General features: G+C 43.7%; 1 long non-coding RNA gene across 1 annotated transcript; it reads right to left on the bottom strand.

Moving 5' to 3' along the window:
* Positions 1-1227: 1227 nt before the first annotated feature.
* LOC142591151 (uncharacterized) lies at positions 1228-16271 on the bottom strand. The gene is made up of 4 exons (XR_012830359.1): positions 16206-16271; positions 14766-14891; positions 8375-8486; positions 1228-1806 (listed from the first exon to the last, which is right to left on the bottom strand). It is a non-coding gene; the product is annotated as an uncharacterized LOC142591151 (long non-coding RNA).
* Between the last annotated feature and the right edge of the window lie 290 nt (positions 16272-16561).

Genomic DNA, 16561 nt, shown 5'->3' with positions numbered 1-16561 from the left:
ATGCAATGTGGGTAGTTTAGCCGCACATATTTTTGGTCGAGAGAACATTACTTTCAATTTTTTCAAATTTCGGTCTGGGTAGCCTTAACAATTTTCATAAAACGCTGAGATACATTACAAATTGTTTGTTTATATGCTTTACATGTTGCGAAACAATTGTGTACCTAATTTACTTTGAATGTCATTATAATTCCACACACTTGGAGTTTCGGCTGAATATTAGCAACAACATGCCTGCAGTTTTCAACCCTTATAAAGATCTCACATTTTTCTTCGGCGAGGACAGCGCGCCTTTACTAGGAACCTTGTGTAATACATGAAAAGAAGGAACAAATGTTTAGATCAGAAAAATCAATGTCACCCGAAACGCTAGCTTCTCAGGCAGTTGCCTGTCTGCTGATGTTTAAATTTATATACCATACCATATTGCATAAATATAAACCATATATACATGAACGCATAAAATACGTTTGTGTAAATTCAATAACAGTGTGTTCGACGACATCAACAAGATGATAATGGCGGTGACGACAATCACGTTACGACCACGGAATGATTCCTATTGTGGCTGTTCGACACAAATTTAAATGACATGTCGATTGTTTTTTTTTCTTCATTGGTACGGAACGGCCTGGACAAAAAGGGTTTGTGACGTCATCCGCAAATATGTGTAGTAGAATGAATCGTACGTAGGTATACATGATCGGGTGTACGGTAAAACAACCATGGCGATTTTATTTAATGTCTAAGATGGTTAGCAAGCGGAAAATTACAACCAATCCTGATGCTGTACGTAAGATTAGGGAAGCGCCACCGCCAATATAAAACCTGTCGGCTTTCGCTTCGAGTTCATGTAGTGGCCCATATCCCTTTCAAGCATCACGCGGCACGACCTGTGACGCAATAAGCGCAATCGCGGCTGCTTTAAGAAGTGGTGGTGGGAGGGTGGCAAAGCTTAACGCATGACGTCACATGGGCGACTTCATGGGTCAACGGGACAGACGACGTAGTGTAACTGGAGCACATTATCTCGCACGTGACCACAGTTTTATGGCAAAGGACGTGGTACGGGTTCGCGTACTGTGAAAAATTGCTTTTCAGAAAGCGCCACGCATCGGGATGGGGAACAAAAAGCAGGAGGGCAGCCGGAAGAAAACAGTAGTCCTGGTGGTGTCGCTGGTGGTAGTAGTAGTGTGGTAAGGAATATAGTTTAATACAAATAAACAAACATGTCAATACTTGTGCCTTATTGTTTTGTTATTTTAAATTAATTTATCTACAGTTATATACAGCTTCTATTGTCTTCCACCTTCCCGAAGTGGGAGGGCTCTGAACTTTTTATTTACTGGGAAGCTTCATGTTCACTTTGATAGAAATTGTATAGAAAAACTTTATTTGCTTGTACAATAATTGCAAACTTCACCGCAACGGACTTTCGTATCACAAAGACACGTACAATATTCTTACTAGTACTACTGCTTAATCACTGCTTTGAGTTTAAATATCAACTCTAGCGGAAGCAGGCTCTAGTGTGGTAGTTTTGTACTAGTCGTAGTAGGCTCACAGGTAGTTGTCGGTTCAGTACTAGTCGTAGAAGACTCTGTGGTAGTTGTTGTCGGTTCAGTACTAGTTGTAGTAGTCTCTGTGGTAGTTGTTGTCGGCTCAGTACTACTTGTAGTAGGCTCTGCAGTAGTAGTTGTTGTCGTTTCATGTATAATTAACACCTCTCGTCTTTCGCAGCAGAATGGCCACTCTCTGCCCGGGTATTGTAGTATGCGTTTAGTATAATAATCCTCAAGTGGGCACCTGCATATAAAAAGATTAGGACTTAATAAGCAATATTAGCAATTGTAGCCATGGTTTCAAACATCACTTACAGCTCATACATAGACAAGGGACTAAAAGAACGACGAAGACAAGCGCTGATTTCCAACTAAGTTTTATTTTGAGTAACACGCAAATTTAACTTGGTTGTTATTTTGGTCCCTTGTCTGCTTATGCGCTGTAAGTAATTTTTCAAACAATGGAATACCAATTAGCCCGCACCCAAACCTTGTATCCATGGGTCTGAGGTTTCGAAACAGTGCAAATCAAGAAGAGTAGAGGTCAAATATCTTTGTTGTCTACAGGAATTAGATAATATGTATTATTTGTCACAACACAAATTCCCTAAATGCCTTTACTAAGTTCAACGGGCGAAACTGAAGTTCAGCAAAATACTTAGTACTGGTGTTTAGCAGAGCGTAAGGAATAAAAAAAATGCTAATGTAAGCATAACACACAATTTAAATCGAACATCCTGAGAAGCTTAGGAAAGTAGAAAATGTAGCAAGAAAAACTTTAAAGACAGGGAACCACATACAACTACACGCAAAGGGAACATTATTCTATTGTTTCACGTCCTAGCATGTGTTTTCCAGTTTCGTGCAAGTTTAATTTCCTGGATGATTGCGGCGAATATACGGAAATTGTGCTGGCAGCATAAAAAAAGAGCGCAATATGGTTCCGATATTTTTTGTTACATTCGCGTAACATGAAACCCAATTGTAAACATAGTGTTCACTTTTTGCTACACACTAATCTATGGTGCAACAGTAGTTGAATTTGCGTTACTCACGCGATACCTTCGACAATTATGAGGCCTTTTATGTATACCTAACGACCGAAAAAGCAGTTCTAAGCGTCTTTTTGGTAGATTTTTATCAATAAATCCACTCAGCTGCTCTCTATGTATAGTCTAACTAATGTATAGTCATGTATAGGCCGAACGAATGTATAGTCATTCAGGATTCATACACTAATCACTAACCTAAGTGAGTAATGTGAAACTCTCCTTTCGGTGACGGTGAAAATGTCGTTCCTTCATATGTATAAATGTTCCTAAGACGCTATTGTAAAAGTCCGAGGTGGCCGAAATGAAGGTTTATTTATTAGGCCTGTAGATAGAAATTTATACACAGCAAAATATATGAATAAATGCTCTGCCGGAATGCTATCCATACAGAGCCAAAAGGCGCATTGATCCTCCTCGAGAGTGACGACATGAATGGTGCAACTCTTTGGACGGTAAAATATTTTAATAAGGTAACATTTCTAACAAGCAGTCGGTAAACATACGAAATGTTAAACGTAAAGAAAAAAAGATATGTCGAACAAAGAAATATTAGGTTGAGATTTTCCATCAATAGCATGACGCAGTCTCAACATTGTGAGCATGTATTTCAATCTGAACGAAAGTGTTTTCCCTCCAACAATTTTCCTAAATCCCAGGATAATACAAAACCTCACTACCAATCATTTAAATGAAGTGTATGCAGAAAGTATGCTCAATATATGCGAGCGCGCACAGCTCATGTGAGCAGCGGACGGGAGAACGTTGTACTGGCTGCGCTACCGAGACCATTGATATGAAAGTTGACGGTGTGTGCCCGCTTTGCGTCATCCTTTCTCCCACCGAATGCACTCAGCTTGTTCGGACATCTTCTAACTCTCCACGTCTAAGCAGCGCCTGCGCTGTGATAAGTGGGGCAGCACGATGAAGGTGGTGGCGCCTGTGGCAGTAACGCGTTTGAAACGTCTAGATACAGTATTTGCTTTTTCTATACCTGCTAGGGTACAAATTTCAGAACTACCGGGAGTACCTGGTAACGTTGATTTCCATACATTTATGTACAACCTACATGCTAAGAAATCCTCTCTTTTGAACTGGTACACATTAGACAGGAACAAGCGTTCTGCGTACCTAATGAATCAGGTATATCCATGATATTGTAAAGTGCAAGGTGACGGTCATAGTAGGTCAGATGAAATACATAACAAAAGACTCCTCAGCAGCCCTGATAGTAAATTTTGTTTATACGAAGATTGTTGTAGAACGCTGTCTAGGTATTGTTCTAGACATTTTCTTCTTGGCTCAACAAGAGATAAGAACGAATTCATTTATTATCTTGTAACCATACCGCCAAAAGAGAGCCCTACGCTCAAAAGAGATACGGTTCCCATTTGCTTCGGCCAGCCACCGCAAGCTCCGTTCCTTCGATTCTTTTTGGTCATGCCTCCATTCCTGTGCGCTGGGGCCGAAAGAATTGTCTCCATTATTTCTGTCTTGCTTTTTTCCAACCAAAGCGACGTCATCTCTCTATGTATAATTCTGAATCCTCAGCCTTCCTGCGGTGTCGGCATTGAAAGTGTTGTTTCCCGGCCAGCACCACACCTCCGCCTTGAGTCACTTCCTCACGACCCCGGGAGAACATGGGGCTGTTGTGGAACTTGTTCATGCACCGCCGGGCTACCGCTGACAGAAAATGTCCCTGTAACCACCCGCCATGGTTGCTCAGTGGCTATGGTTTTGGGCTGCTGAGCACGAGGTCGCCGGATCGAATCCCGGCCGCGGCGGCCGCATTTATCTGGGGGCGAAATGCGAAAAGGCCCATGTACATAGATTTAGGTGCACGTTAAAGAACCCCAGGTGGTCCAAATTTCCGCATCACTCCACTACGGCGTGCCTCATAATCAGAAAGTGCTTTTGGCACGTTAAACCCCACAATTAATTAAATTACCCTGTAACCGCTTCAACATTCTCTCTAACCATATCGACATTCTCACGATTCTTTCTTCTTTATGTCCGCTATCCCTTTCCCAAGGGACTGAGGCGTGCTGCCTAAGGTTCGTAGAAAATAGCGCCTCTTCCTCTGCACAGTCACTCTATAATCTCTTCTCTGCTTTCTGCCGTGCAGCAGCCGAGGCACCACGTTGGAGGTGCGCCACAAGTCCTGCCTCTTTTTTTTTTGCTCTACTTTCTTGTTAAATGTGAAATATTTGTTTGCCTAGTCGGAGCATAAATCAAATCAAATGCTAGGGATTTCAAGGTCAGAGAGCTTGTTGCCGATGCCCCTCCTTGCCGATGCCGATGCCCCTCCTTGCTCTACGTGCATGCGCGCACTTTCCCACGCAATAGTTTACAGGGCGTTACTCGCTTAGCGCCACCTCTTCTTGCTTCATTCGTCTGGTACAGGTGTGCGCGCCATAAATACACGTCGCTCTGTTGCGCTAGATACGCCATATTGTGCGTGGGCCTCTACTTGAACATACAATAAGTGTTCGATGGTATAAAGCAGAAAAAGGGCGTAAGCGCAGCGCTAAACTTCTTAGAGACTGCAGAGACATGCTATGCGTGTCGTTCCAGTGAGGCAGGGGGCGAAGTAACGGTCCCGTGAGATAGACAGGGCAGTCGAGACCCAGCAAGAGCAAAAGCGATTTGAGGCCGAATAACAGCGCAAGGGCAATAGAACGGCTGTTTATGAGGCAGCCGATACCACGCGTACTTTCAAAAGCACTTTGTCGAAGACACATTTGGTATGGCATGTAGCTTTTTCGTCTGCTTCTGGTTCCGATCGTACGTCATTAGGTTGTCGTGGCCCGCGCACGTTTTGGTCCTCCCTAGAGCGTTTCTCTGCGATGAAATTATTTTGTCAGTGCTTTCCGCAACTTGCAGAAAAGAAATGCTTCGCATTTATTTAGAACACCATCGAAGATAGTTTCTGGCTGAATTTCTTTTACCACGTCACACATTTTCAGTGGTAGAATTGAGCTTTGTCATTTGGATGATTTAGAGAAGTTACGTGTCGTAGTCAGTGACGTTGTTAGCAGTGCCTTATAAATAGAAAATTTGTGCGCGTTTACATTGGCCTCTCTGGCTTCAAGAGAAGCGTCTTCGAGATGGAGTGAGCGTTACGTTTGGGGCTCGTCTGCGCGTAATTCGTCAGCGCGTGATTTACACAATGCTCGCCTCTGTTCTATATGCCCAGACCTGGCAAGGCGCCGTTTGAGAGTACAGGGGTCGTGAACTTCTTCATGCATGGGTGTACATATTTTTGCACGAGGCTGTGCTTACGAGTTGGAGAAAACTAGGAATATTAGGGTTCGGGCAGGCTGAATCATATACATACTCATTACGGTTTTTTTAAATGTGTGAGTTGAGCACTGTTAAATAAGTCCACTGTACTGAAAACTTTACTGCACAGCATTAAAAGCCTTCACGCCCGGATGAAGGATGTGCTGTGTTCCATCGCAACGGCGTAAAAAATGTTTTTCTTTTCTTCTCGTAATGATTTCTGCCTACAGCTAACGTGTACTTCTTCTTTCAGTGGCTTATTAAACATCAAACGAGCAAATTAAGCCTAAAGGGTGTGACTGCTCAGTATATTCAGACCTGTTTGCTCTTCAGCTCTCAGGACTCGCCACAAGGTTCACACGGCGGCTTTTCAGTGGATTAATGTAGGCTTACTTCTCTACCAATGAATTCTAGTAATTCCTTCTGAAGTTTTTAGTAGCAATTATTCTTTGCAAATGTAACTAATTTTTTAGCAATACAGCAACACAGCAATACATCATGCACGTTTCAGGCCCAGGTTCTATAATGTTAACCGAGTTCCACGCATTCCGATGTATTGCTCAGGAGCTCACTCGACTTAGGTCTTCTTCTCCGACTAGGGACGTGCAGCTGACGCTTGTCCGCAGCATACCTTCGTCAGCCAGAGAGGCTGACGAAGGTATATATATATATATATATATATATATATATATATATATATATATATATATATATATATATATATATATATCATTTTATTTCCTTAAAGACCACGTAGTTGGGGAATTACATAAGGGATGGGGATGCAACATATACAAGCAAGTGTTTTACTTCATTCAATTCTGTTAATAAAGGGTTGTTACACCTTGAACAAATTGTGAAGAGGAGGCGATGGCAGCAATTTGATGAAGAGGGCAATTCCACTCTTTATATGCTTGGTAGAAAATAGAGGCTCAAAATGTATATGTGCGTGAATGTGGTTCTGCAGCCTTCTGGGGACGGCGAATGCGGCGGGACCAGCACGTTGGGGGGAACAATGTAGGGTGGTCTGTTAAGCGTCGAATAGTAGAACCTCTGGTGGCAAGCTGTGGTGGAAAAGTTGGCAATGCGGCGACGACAGGGCGATAAGGAAGATTCGTTTTTTAAACATAAGTTGACGTTGTAAGAGTATGTGGAATGAACATACCTGGTGGTGCGATTTTTAGCTGCCTCGAGGGTATTAGCGAGATGTGCTTGACGCGGATCGCAGACGGCAGATGCGTATTTGAGTTTCGTTCTTACAAATGACCTATAGGCTAACAGTTTGACATGCAATGGCGCAAGGCGAAGGTTAATTCTTATATATATATATATATATATATATATGTGTGTGTGTGTGTGTGTGTGTATATATATGTGTGTGTGTGTGTATATATATATATATATATATATATATATATATATATATATATATATAATCACTCTCATCCACTCTACAACTCTACACTGTGTTCGCTTCCCAATTCACATACATCCACTGTTCTCTACTTTGACACTCCTATGGCTTGCTTCGCAATATCATAGCACGCTTCGCCGTAAGGGCGTGTGCACGCCAAGACAAGCAGTTAACAAGGGGGCTTTTTCGGTGTATTCACTCCTTCCGATCCCGCGTCTCATGTCTCCGGCGTTCCCACGGCCTCCGATTCTTACTTTTTTCTATCCACATGTGAAGTTAGCGGTCGATAGCGCTTTTGCGAGGACCAGCTTAACGCGCATAGCTGCAGAGCAGGGACGCTAGTGTGTGTGCCAACAACAATGTTGCCAGCGGCATCAGCCCAAACCCTGCCCTCATTCCTGGAGCGTCGACTGAGCGGAGCGTGACAGTGCGTCTTCTTAAGATTCGTTGACATTGCAGTCTTACGTACTGCGTATCTCTGGTGGACTAACTGCCCGCCGTAGGCATGCGAGATCGATAGTGTGAAATGATGACGGTGATGGCGGCGCCCACACATCGGTTGTCCACATTATTGCCATCGCAAGAATGCGCATTGGTTAACGCACTCGGTTCACTGTCGCTCGTTTGATTTGTGTGTCGCGTTTGCCAGGAAATGGTAACGAAGCCAGCTCAGTTATTTAGTACTATCGCCCATCTTGCAGATCGTAGTATGCTCGTACTGCTTGGACTTGCACAGTTGATAGAAATCCGCCGATGAAAACGGCGGTTCTTTTAGCGCTTTAGTTGAGTTGCATGTCCCGTTGTCGCTGAATGCAACTATTCTAGCTTTTTTAACACGGATTTGGTTGTTCAAGGTAAAACACAAATAAATGACTTGGTTAGCCGCTCCGTTCCCAACAATATTACGCAATTAAAGAACGAACCTCGCCTAAATATCCGCGCTACAACTAATGCAGGCTTTCGAGTAAATCTTTTCGGTAAAGATGTGTTCCGCTATTCGCTGACACCGGCAATCAACGTAAAATGTCAGCACAATATATTTTATAAATAAAAGAAATGTACCTTACCCATATATTGTAACCAAGCCACCTGTCACATTACAATAAACTCTTGCGCAAGGCCATTCCATTGTCACGTGTTCTTTATCTCCCACGGTCAAGTTATGGTAAGCACAAGAACCTGAAATATGAGACCATCGATACGCAGCACATTCATATTGATCATTAAAGGAAATATCATTCGAACTACTACGCTCTTCTTTTTCTGTCCACATGGTCGCGCATACAACTGCCTAAAATAAAGGCGGCCTTTTAGTTTATTTTCATCGGACTTTCCTTACGCGATCCCAGTATTCAACCCTATTTTGTATAAGTTCAGTTAAGAAGCAAGGGTCTCTTTCCTGTGCGGCAGGCTGGTCTCAATATGCATACGGGCGGACATATCCCAGATGATTCATTTGAAGAACATCACCGCAAGATAAACATAAGGAAGAGTGAATTTATCAATTTATTTCGGATATTGGAAACATTAATTTCCAACGACTGTGATGAGGATGATGAACGTGTATCCAAGAAGTACTCGGACATCTCGGTGCACTACAGGAAACCGAAGCGTCCCTACCCGCTCGCGCGTACGACGACGAGTAGGGAAAAGCGGTAACCTGGAGAAGACTCCAGGCTGGAACCTACTCGCATGGAGCATGGCTACACGCCATATATCCGGGCATCTATGGGCGAGACTGAATGTTCTGCCCCACGGGCATGCCTGACACTTTGCGCTTTACGTTGCTGGGTTGCAGGAATAACAGTGAACTACCACCGCCATCATCACCACCAGGCGATAAGATGCAGCAAGAAGCGGATTCAGAGGAAGAATCGGAAGACTAATGGGAGGCTCTGCTGGTGACGCAACACCCTTACAACCAGTTACGGTTGGTGAACAGGGTTCGGCGGCGGCAGCGCGTCATGGCTACCTGGACTGAAGTAGGCACCCACCTTTGGGCTCAAGAATGCTGGTCTAGCAATAAAGCTTATTTATCTCTCTCTCCCTGGGTATACGGCCATTCTGTGAACGGGGTGAAAACACTAAATGAAATTTCATCTACGGACCAGGGGGCTCCACGTTTATACATGACTCGTCGAGCATTGCAGCGTAATCGCTGGTGCCCTCATACCTTCCAGAAAGTACTACACAATTCCTGTCGCGTGTACGTTCTGATTAAAGAAGGTTCAGCAAGAGCATATAGAAGGAAACAGAATCAACTAGAACACTCGAGCTAGTTCCAAATCGTGTAGGTGCGTCTTGCACTGATCGATAATCTTAAGTTGTTAGCGGAGAAAGTGCAGAGCCTAGGAAATAGGACAAACATGTACACGTGTCAGTATGGTGTCATTCCAACCTTTCAGATATTGAGCTGAGAGTATCCGGTCATCAACTACAGTAAATCACAGTGCTCTGTCTTATATTACCCATAGCCGCGAATATTTAACTCTATATTCAAGTTATGGTAGACGGGGCAACAGTGGAAACGAAGCTATTTAACAAAGAATTATATCCACTAAGAAAAAGTTCACCAATTTTGCAGGAGTTTTCAGTATTGCTCTACAGAACTAGCGAAATAAAATGAATTTGCTTCATAGTGAACATCAAATATTTGATATATTCGAGGGTCAGGTACGTACGGTTGTCCTATAGTCGCGCACAACTTTGGTTCCTTGTGGTTGGAAGTTCAGCCGTCTAGTACCTTTAGCTAACAATCCTAAATCACCCTTAGATTTGTAATCGTACCGTCGCGTCCCTCTTGCAAATTGCGTTCGAGATCTGATAGACAGAATGGAAGTGAGAGGCTTTGACTGGTACTTAGACTATAATGAGACATCTTCCCATGGAATGGCGGGCTTCCGACGCTGTCGGTCATCCATGGATAATTTGCTCCGCTGATTGACCTTTTTGGCCATGAAGAGAATATAAAGCTTTTAACGATGGCAATGTTTCTTGATGCCAAAGTCACGCATGATAATGCAGCAAACCAAGCGATCCTCGACACTGGCTGATTTTCATATTGGCGACCATGCATTGCATTAGATCCATGGTTATTTGGAGGACAGATCTGTCTTTAGGCTTACCGATGAGAGGATGTGACAATACCGTGTGAACAGCAAAAGATTTGCCTCAAGGTGGAGTATTAAGCCTCAAGCTCTTCAGCACTCATTGCTAGATCTTGTTGATCATTGCCAAGGATGGTCCAGATATCCATCTATGCACACATCACTTGCGCGATCTGCATCGAGGTCAAGTGAAGCCGCGGCGGTCATATTTGCAGATATAAAATAGAGTGCGGCCGAAGCATAAGCGATCACGGAGTATGCGCAGGATTCGGTTGAATTTCGGGTTCCACAGTAAAAACTTGAGCAGGAGCGTCTTTATTATCTACAAAAGTGCACAAATATTTGTTGCTGTAAAAAGAGCAAAAATATGCATTCAGCTATTGCAGCAGGCTTCGGGAAAACCAACCTGCGAGGCACTTCGCAATCCCACTTTTTCGCTCGGCTAAATTACGAAATGTCTCGCGTGTGATATGTGACTACACAATATATTCACCAGTGATTACCCGATGGTTGCCGAGAAACATTTCCAACCAACTTTTAGAAACTCACTACACTTTTCACCAGGAGCTTGGGAATATACGGCGCGACAACCGCTTTCATTTATTAATTTATTGTATCTCAGATAAGTGCTATTACGTGCTGCGAACACGTGGCGAAACTCCACTTCCATTTTTTAATCCGCTCCCTGTAGTTTGGAATAAGGCGTCACGACATTGTGCACTTTATTTTTATATTCGCCACTCTCGGTTAAAAGTTCTTTGATTCTGGTACAAAAGTGCCGTGTTGGTTTCCTCAAGAAAGGCAGTACAAATGATGCATTTAACAAACAGAAAAGCTTCACAATGATATACTGAGCCCGGAATTAGCATAACATAATTTCACTGTGGTGTCCTCTTATACTTTCTATGCGGCTGAAGGAATTGTTGCCCCTCATTCATAACGTCGAGAACATTTCTTAAGGAAGCATACGCATAGCGCTGGTTTAGTTGGTGGTATTCAGACAAGATACAAATATCACTGACCAAATGCTACGCAAGCGTGCGAACAGCAGAAAACAAAAATTCAGTGGCAGTTGAGATTTCAAAATGCGTAGCGGTTTACAAGCTCAGTTTGCAGCTTATGTTTAGTGTCAATTGATATTGAAACAACACAAGTCCCGAACGCAGTGCTGCCACTCTTCAAATGCACTATTTTATGAGGGATGTGGTGCATCCGCAATAATAAAGCACTCTGCAATGTTTAATTGTAGTTGAGCACAACCGCTCTCGTGTTCAAGCCGTAGTAAGACATAATGATTTGGTGGGACGCATTTGTCAATAAATTGCTAGGAAACCACTGAGACATGCGGCGCTTCCACAAGGTAAGAACTCGACTAGATTTCAATTTCATTTCATTTATGTTAGCCAATTGTTCTCGCTGGATTAGCTATGCACCTGAAACATTTCCCTTTTATTCTCACAATTCTGGTGCTCGTCTTTCTTGTACGCGCTTCTTACTATTTTCCCCATTACAAACGCAGGCACTGCGCGACGCGTGCAAATCAATGATCAAAATGTCGCTTGTTACCTTGAGAAATGCAGCCCACCTAGTGGTCGTTTGCAAAAGAACTTGACTATTGTGGGTTAGCACTCCCTGGCCCTCAACAAGCCCATTGCAACCTCTGACGGGACATATCGCGCCCAGACACAAGACGAGACCTAACACGGTATTGGATACCAAGAATGTGTCAACAAAAGCTTCTTGTAGAACGTGAACTCCTCCGATTGCCGCCACGTTGAGAAAAATGGTGTCTAGTGCTCCACACCTTCTTCAAACGATGATCTGCCGAATTACAAATATTGACTTTTTCCCAGAGTCTATGACGTGCGCTAAGCGCGCAGCAACTAAGGCTCTGCAGCTTTTCCGGACAACCCATATCTCGATATGCTCCAGCTTCACATAATCAGCACCTTAGCATATTCTTCGGTTGTTAAGTAAGGGGGCGCCCGCAAAGGCTGCTAACAAAACTGCGCTCACTTCATCAGGTAATCACGAAGTATGCGGGCGAGCTCGCGCCAAAGGATTCGATACAGATGTGGAAGCAAAAATAATGGATTGACGTTGTCAAGCAAAGCGGGCGATACTGTGAGATCTCTTCTGAAGCAGAGTAGAACATGCTGCGTCACCGCGTGTAGCCTTGAAGGAAGGCATAAGCAATCGCAAACTATAAGACAGCGGCAGACGTTTTCGCAGAGAAATGGTACCACGGCAAACCACACGCCAGTAACGCTGATCAAGGCGGACATGACGATCTAAACTAACCTTTTCCCGGTAAGCGTGCTCAAAGACTCAACTCAGTAGGAACACCCGTGGCGCACGAATGGTTGATGTACGCACGTCAGCGCACGACAACAACCCTACAGCAGAATGTAAAATAACTGTTTTGGTAGTGTTGAACTATGCATGAAAAGAGTACCCCCCTTAATTTTCCAGTTTTTCCAAAGCAAAACAAACCGCCGAACTGCTTTGTTTCTTAAGGCCACTTTGTCTCACGCCAGACCGGTGCAAATGCTTTGCGAGCATAGTGATCGCAAAAAATACTACAGTTACAGGAAAATACTAGTCTGCTTTGCACTCAGTATGAATTCCCTCCTGGGCTTTCTACGCTATTATTATGATTCGCTTAAGGAAGGGAGTGTTTGACACTGCGTCCTCGTGCTCCCGCATTGTTAGGGTAAGCGTCAAAAAGGCTTTCGAAAACATTCCCCGCACACTTTCATGAAGCAATACAGGAAATCTAACATAAGGTGAATACGTAAAAGTTCATTGTTGGCTTCCTACAGAAAAGAACGTTTCACGTTCTAGTTGGAATCCAGCTGGGCTTCTATTACAACCTGGTCGGAGTCCGACAGGGAGTTGTAATCTACCCTTCAGTAACCATCCTTGCCTTAGCAGTTCTTCTTTGAAAACCAGAGAAACCACGAGCATTGAATAAGTGATTTACAGAGATAATGTAACGCTACCGTTTTCGCGATGTTGCCTGTGAGAACACGAGTACAACTGACAGCTGCCCTTAACTAACAACGAATGATTTACATTAGATATAGGGCTAGCGCTACCACCAGAAATAAGTTTCCTTTTATGCATGATTTGGGATAGTAACAGTCAATAGACAAATAAATAGTCAGCGTTCATTTCTTTCTTGATGAGCAGTGCATATTCACAACGTGGTTTAAGCAACGACTAATGGTCACCACGCAGGCCACAAAAGACTTCTGCTCGATTTGAAAACGCACGAGGGGCTACAAACAAAGAGAATCGGGACACTTTGTGCAGTTGTTCTTATAATCTCTTATTCTATATGGCGTCCCTTCTTCTCCCGATCAATAAAGCACACCTGCGTGCCCTGACGCGCCGCAACAAAGAAGTCAGCAAAGTAATAGGATTGTGAGAGTATGCGCCACTCTTTGCACTCAAAACATGCTGTGCTGTATTGGAAATCTCCGACATTACCTTAATGTGGAATTTTCAGCAGGTGACATGGCGCAATTCCACATGGTGATGACGACTTATTGGCAGCCCCCTTCAAACAGGGCAGCCTGCTTGAGTTGCATAGCTATGCTATGCATGCTTTTTATTTTAGAATTTTTGTATAAATCTCTGCGACGACGATGGCGACGATATGGCTCCAGAGTTGCGCGAGTCGTCTGTATAGAAACCAAGTGCGGCATGAGGGGAGGTCGGTCCGCTGAGCCTGCCGGGAATCGCGCCTACGCGTCGCACAGGAGGTACCTCTCGCAATCTCCCGATTGGCGAGGCAGTCGCGTCAGACTTCGCTTCGCTCGCAGTGTGCCGCACGAGACAGACCGTTTGAGCTAGCTACTACTCATATAGTTATCATCCTCTTATAGACCGAGCACCTATATAATCATAATACGAAATATTGGCAGGCGATAGGAAAACACGCAGAGCTGCGCTCAAATTTCGCATTATGGCGTATCGTAATGTTAGGTGAACATTTCGAAGCAAGGTGTTTCAACTAAAAAAAACTTAACACTCTATATGATTCGAGCAAATAATTTAGAAAAGAAGAATTACGCATGATAAATATCTAAGTAATTCATATGACATCGGCCTCTTCCTAAAAGCCTACAAATACGCAGAATATTTCGTATTTGTCGCTTGTATCAATAAGAACCAAGACTCCTTCAAAACAGTAATAAGAGATCGTGGTAAAGTCCAAGCCAGTGAAACGTTAGGATGCATGAAAATATGAAGAACCTAAATTTGGGTTATGTGAACATGCTACTAAATACACTAATGCAACTTTGACAAAGGTACTTTTCCTACTTAAAGACTGAGCTTGTCTCACCATTCTTTGTGTGAACATAAACATCACTTTTAGTACCATTCGTAACCACGATAGCATGTAGTCCGATAGCCAGTGCTACAAAAATGGAAATCGGCCGCGTACAGTGCATCTTTGTGGACGAAATACCTGGAAAGCAAAAAAAGATATTATGCCGCTAGCTAACCTTAAATCATAAACTCACCTATTCCTCTCTTTCCAAATTTTTCTGGTCACTCCACTACCAATAAATTTATTATGCTCTTCCATGTTTCTTTTTTTCGCATATAAGCCTGTCCCCTCCCGCTTTTACTCATGTCATCCTCCTCTTTGTTATTCCGGCTTTGATTTCCATCCCCCGCTTTTTGGGCTCTTTTTTCATCGTACACCCTCAGGAACACATTCTAAAGTCCCAGACGCCAGGATACTTTTTTCGGCGCCTCAGTCGCGTACGGTGTCGCCACTTCTGTAACCGCCATGACGATGCCTACATTGAGATACTGAGTCTTCAGTCCCTTGAAAGGCCAAGCCGCTGCCTTCCACCTACCCCATGCATTGCACCCCAGACTCCTTGTTGCCAACTTAACTCTTTCGAAATTGCCTGTCGCATGGGTGCTGCGCTACTCAAGTCATTCTTTCAACTGATGTCTCTTTCAGGTTCTTTTTCTTTTTCGTTTCTCGGGCACTGACTGGCTGAGCAGCTCTTCTAGGGACACAAAAGCATGCCGATACGACACCCCTGAATGCTTCCTAACCTGTCGATTCCACAACACCCTCCCATGCCCTTTATTTTTATTTTCTCGTTCTTTTGTCCCCTCTTGGTCTTTTTCTTTTCTCTCCACCTTCCCACTGCCCCGCTCTTGTCCGCTCATCTTAGAAACGACGCTGAGAAACGTCAGGCAACACTGCTCATCTTCTTTGCAGTCTCTGCCTTTACAGCCAGCCGCCACCGACAACAGCAGAACGTGACGTCACTCTATTAACCCGTTAAATATAACATGCCGAGGATGATGAGGCCGCCTTTGAGGAAGATAGGTCATCCTATCGAAACGTTGTCTATCCTTTTTGAGGCACCTTAATCCTATTTATAGCCTCTTCACCGCAGGTTTTATGATGCTATTCTGTTGACAAGTCGTGTATATTTTTCAGTTAAATATGGGTATACGACTGCTAACCATATGCTGCAGGTAATGAAATGCTTTCGAGATTACGCGTTGGATTCCGCTCCATTTGTTCTAGATGAATCTGCTTGCAGAGCAGTACTGTACTGCTACGACATTCTGCAAGAAAATGAAACCTTAAACAAAGCACCCCCCCATCCCATCACACCACCCATGCTCGTCGTTATCTCATATAAAAAAACTACCTCGCCTGTAGCCGCCTCAGAAGCAAATTAACCATGCAGGAAATGAAGATTATATTTGAAATCACAAGAACAAAAGTTTTTTCGAGGCATATACGTACCTCACAACAACACGGGAACTAATAGCTTATGGCTGAGGCGTTATCGTTCAGCGGCGCCGAGTAGATGAGCAACCAGGCAAGGAGAGCAATCGCAGTTCCCTTAAATACCACGAGCAGGAAATATTGTTCCCACGAATGTGACGGATAACATGTGTGAATCACCTTTGTTGATCTTTAGCAGATCCCCTTTCCGCGTGCTTTCAAAACTACGTTCGCCTATGAAACACCACCTGTAGCGGCAACAGTAAGATTAAAATTTAAAACGAGATCAGTTCGCACATTGCAGTCGCTAGTGAAAGTTAAAGAGGCATTGGTCTCACATGCATGAAAGGCGCTATGGGAAAAACCGCGATATA

This window comes from Dermacentor variabilis, chromosome 8 (assembly GCF_050947875.1).
Source record: "Dermacentor variabilis isolate Ectoservices chromosome 8, ASM5094787v1, whole genome shotgun sequence".
NCBI lineage: Eukaryota > Metazoa > Arthropoda > Arachnida > Ixodida > Ixodidae > Dermacentor > Dermacentor variabilis.
Note: the sequence above shows the minus strand (reverse complement) of the source record. Positions and strands in the feature narration are given on the sequence as shown.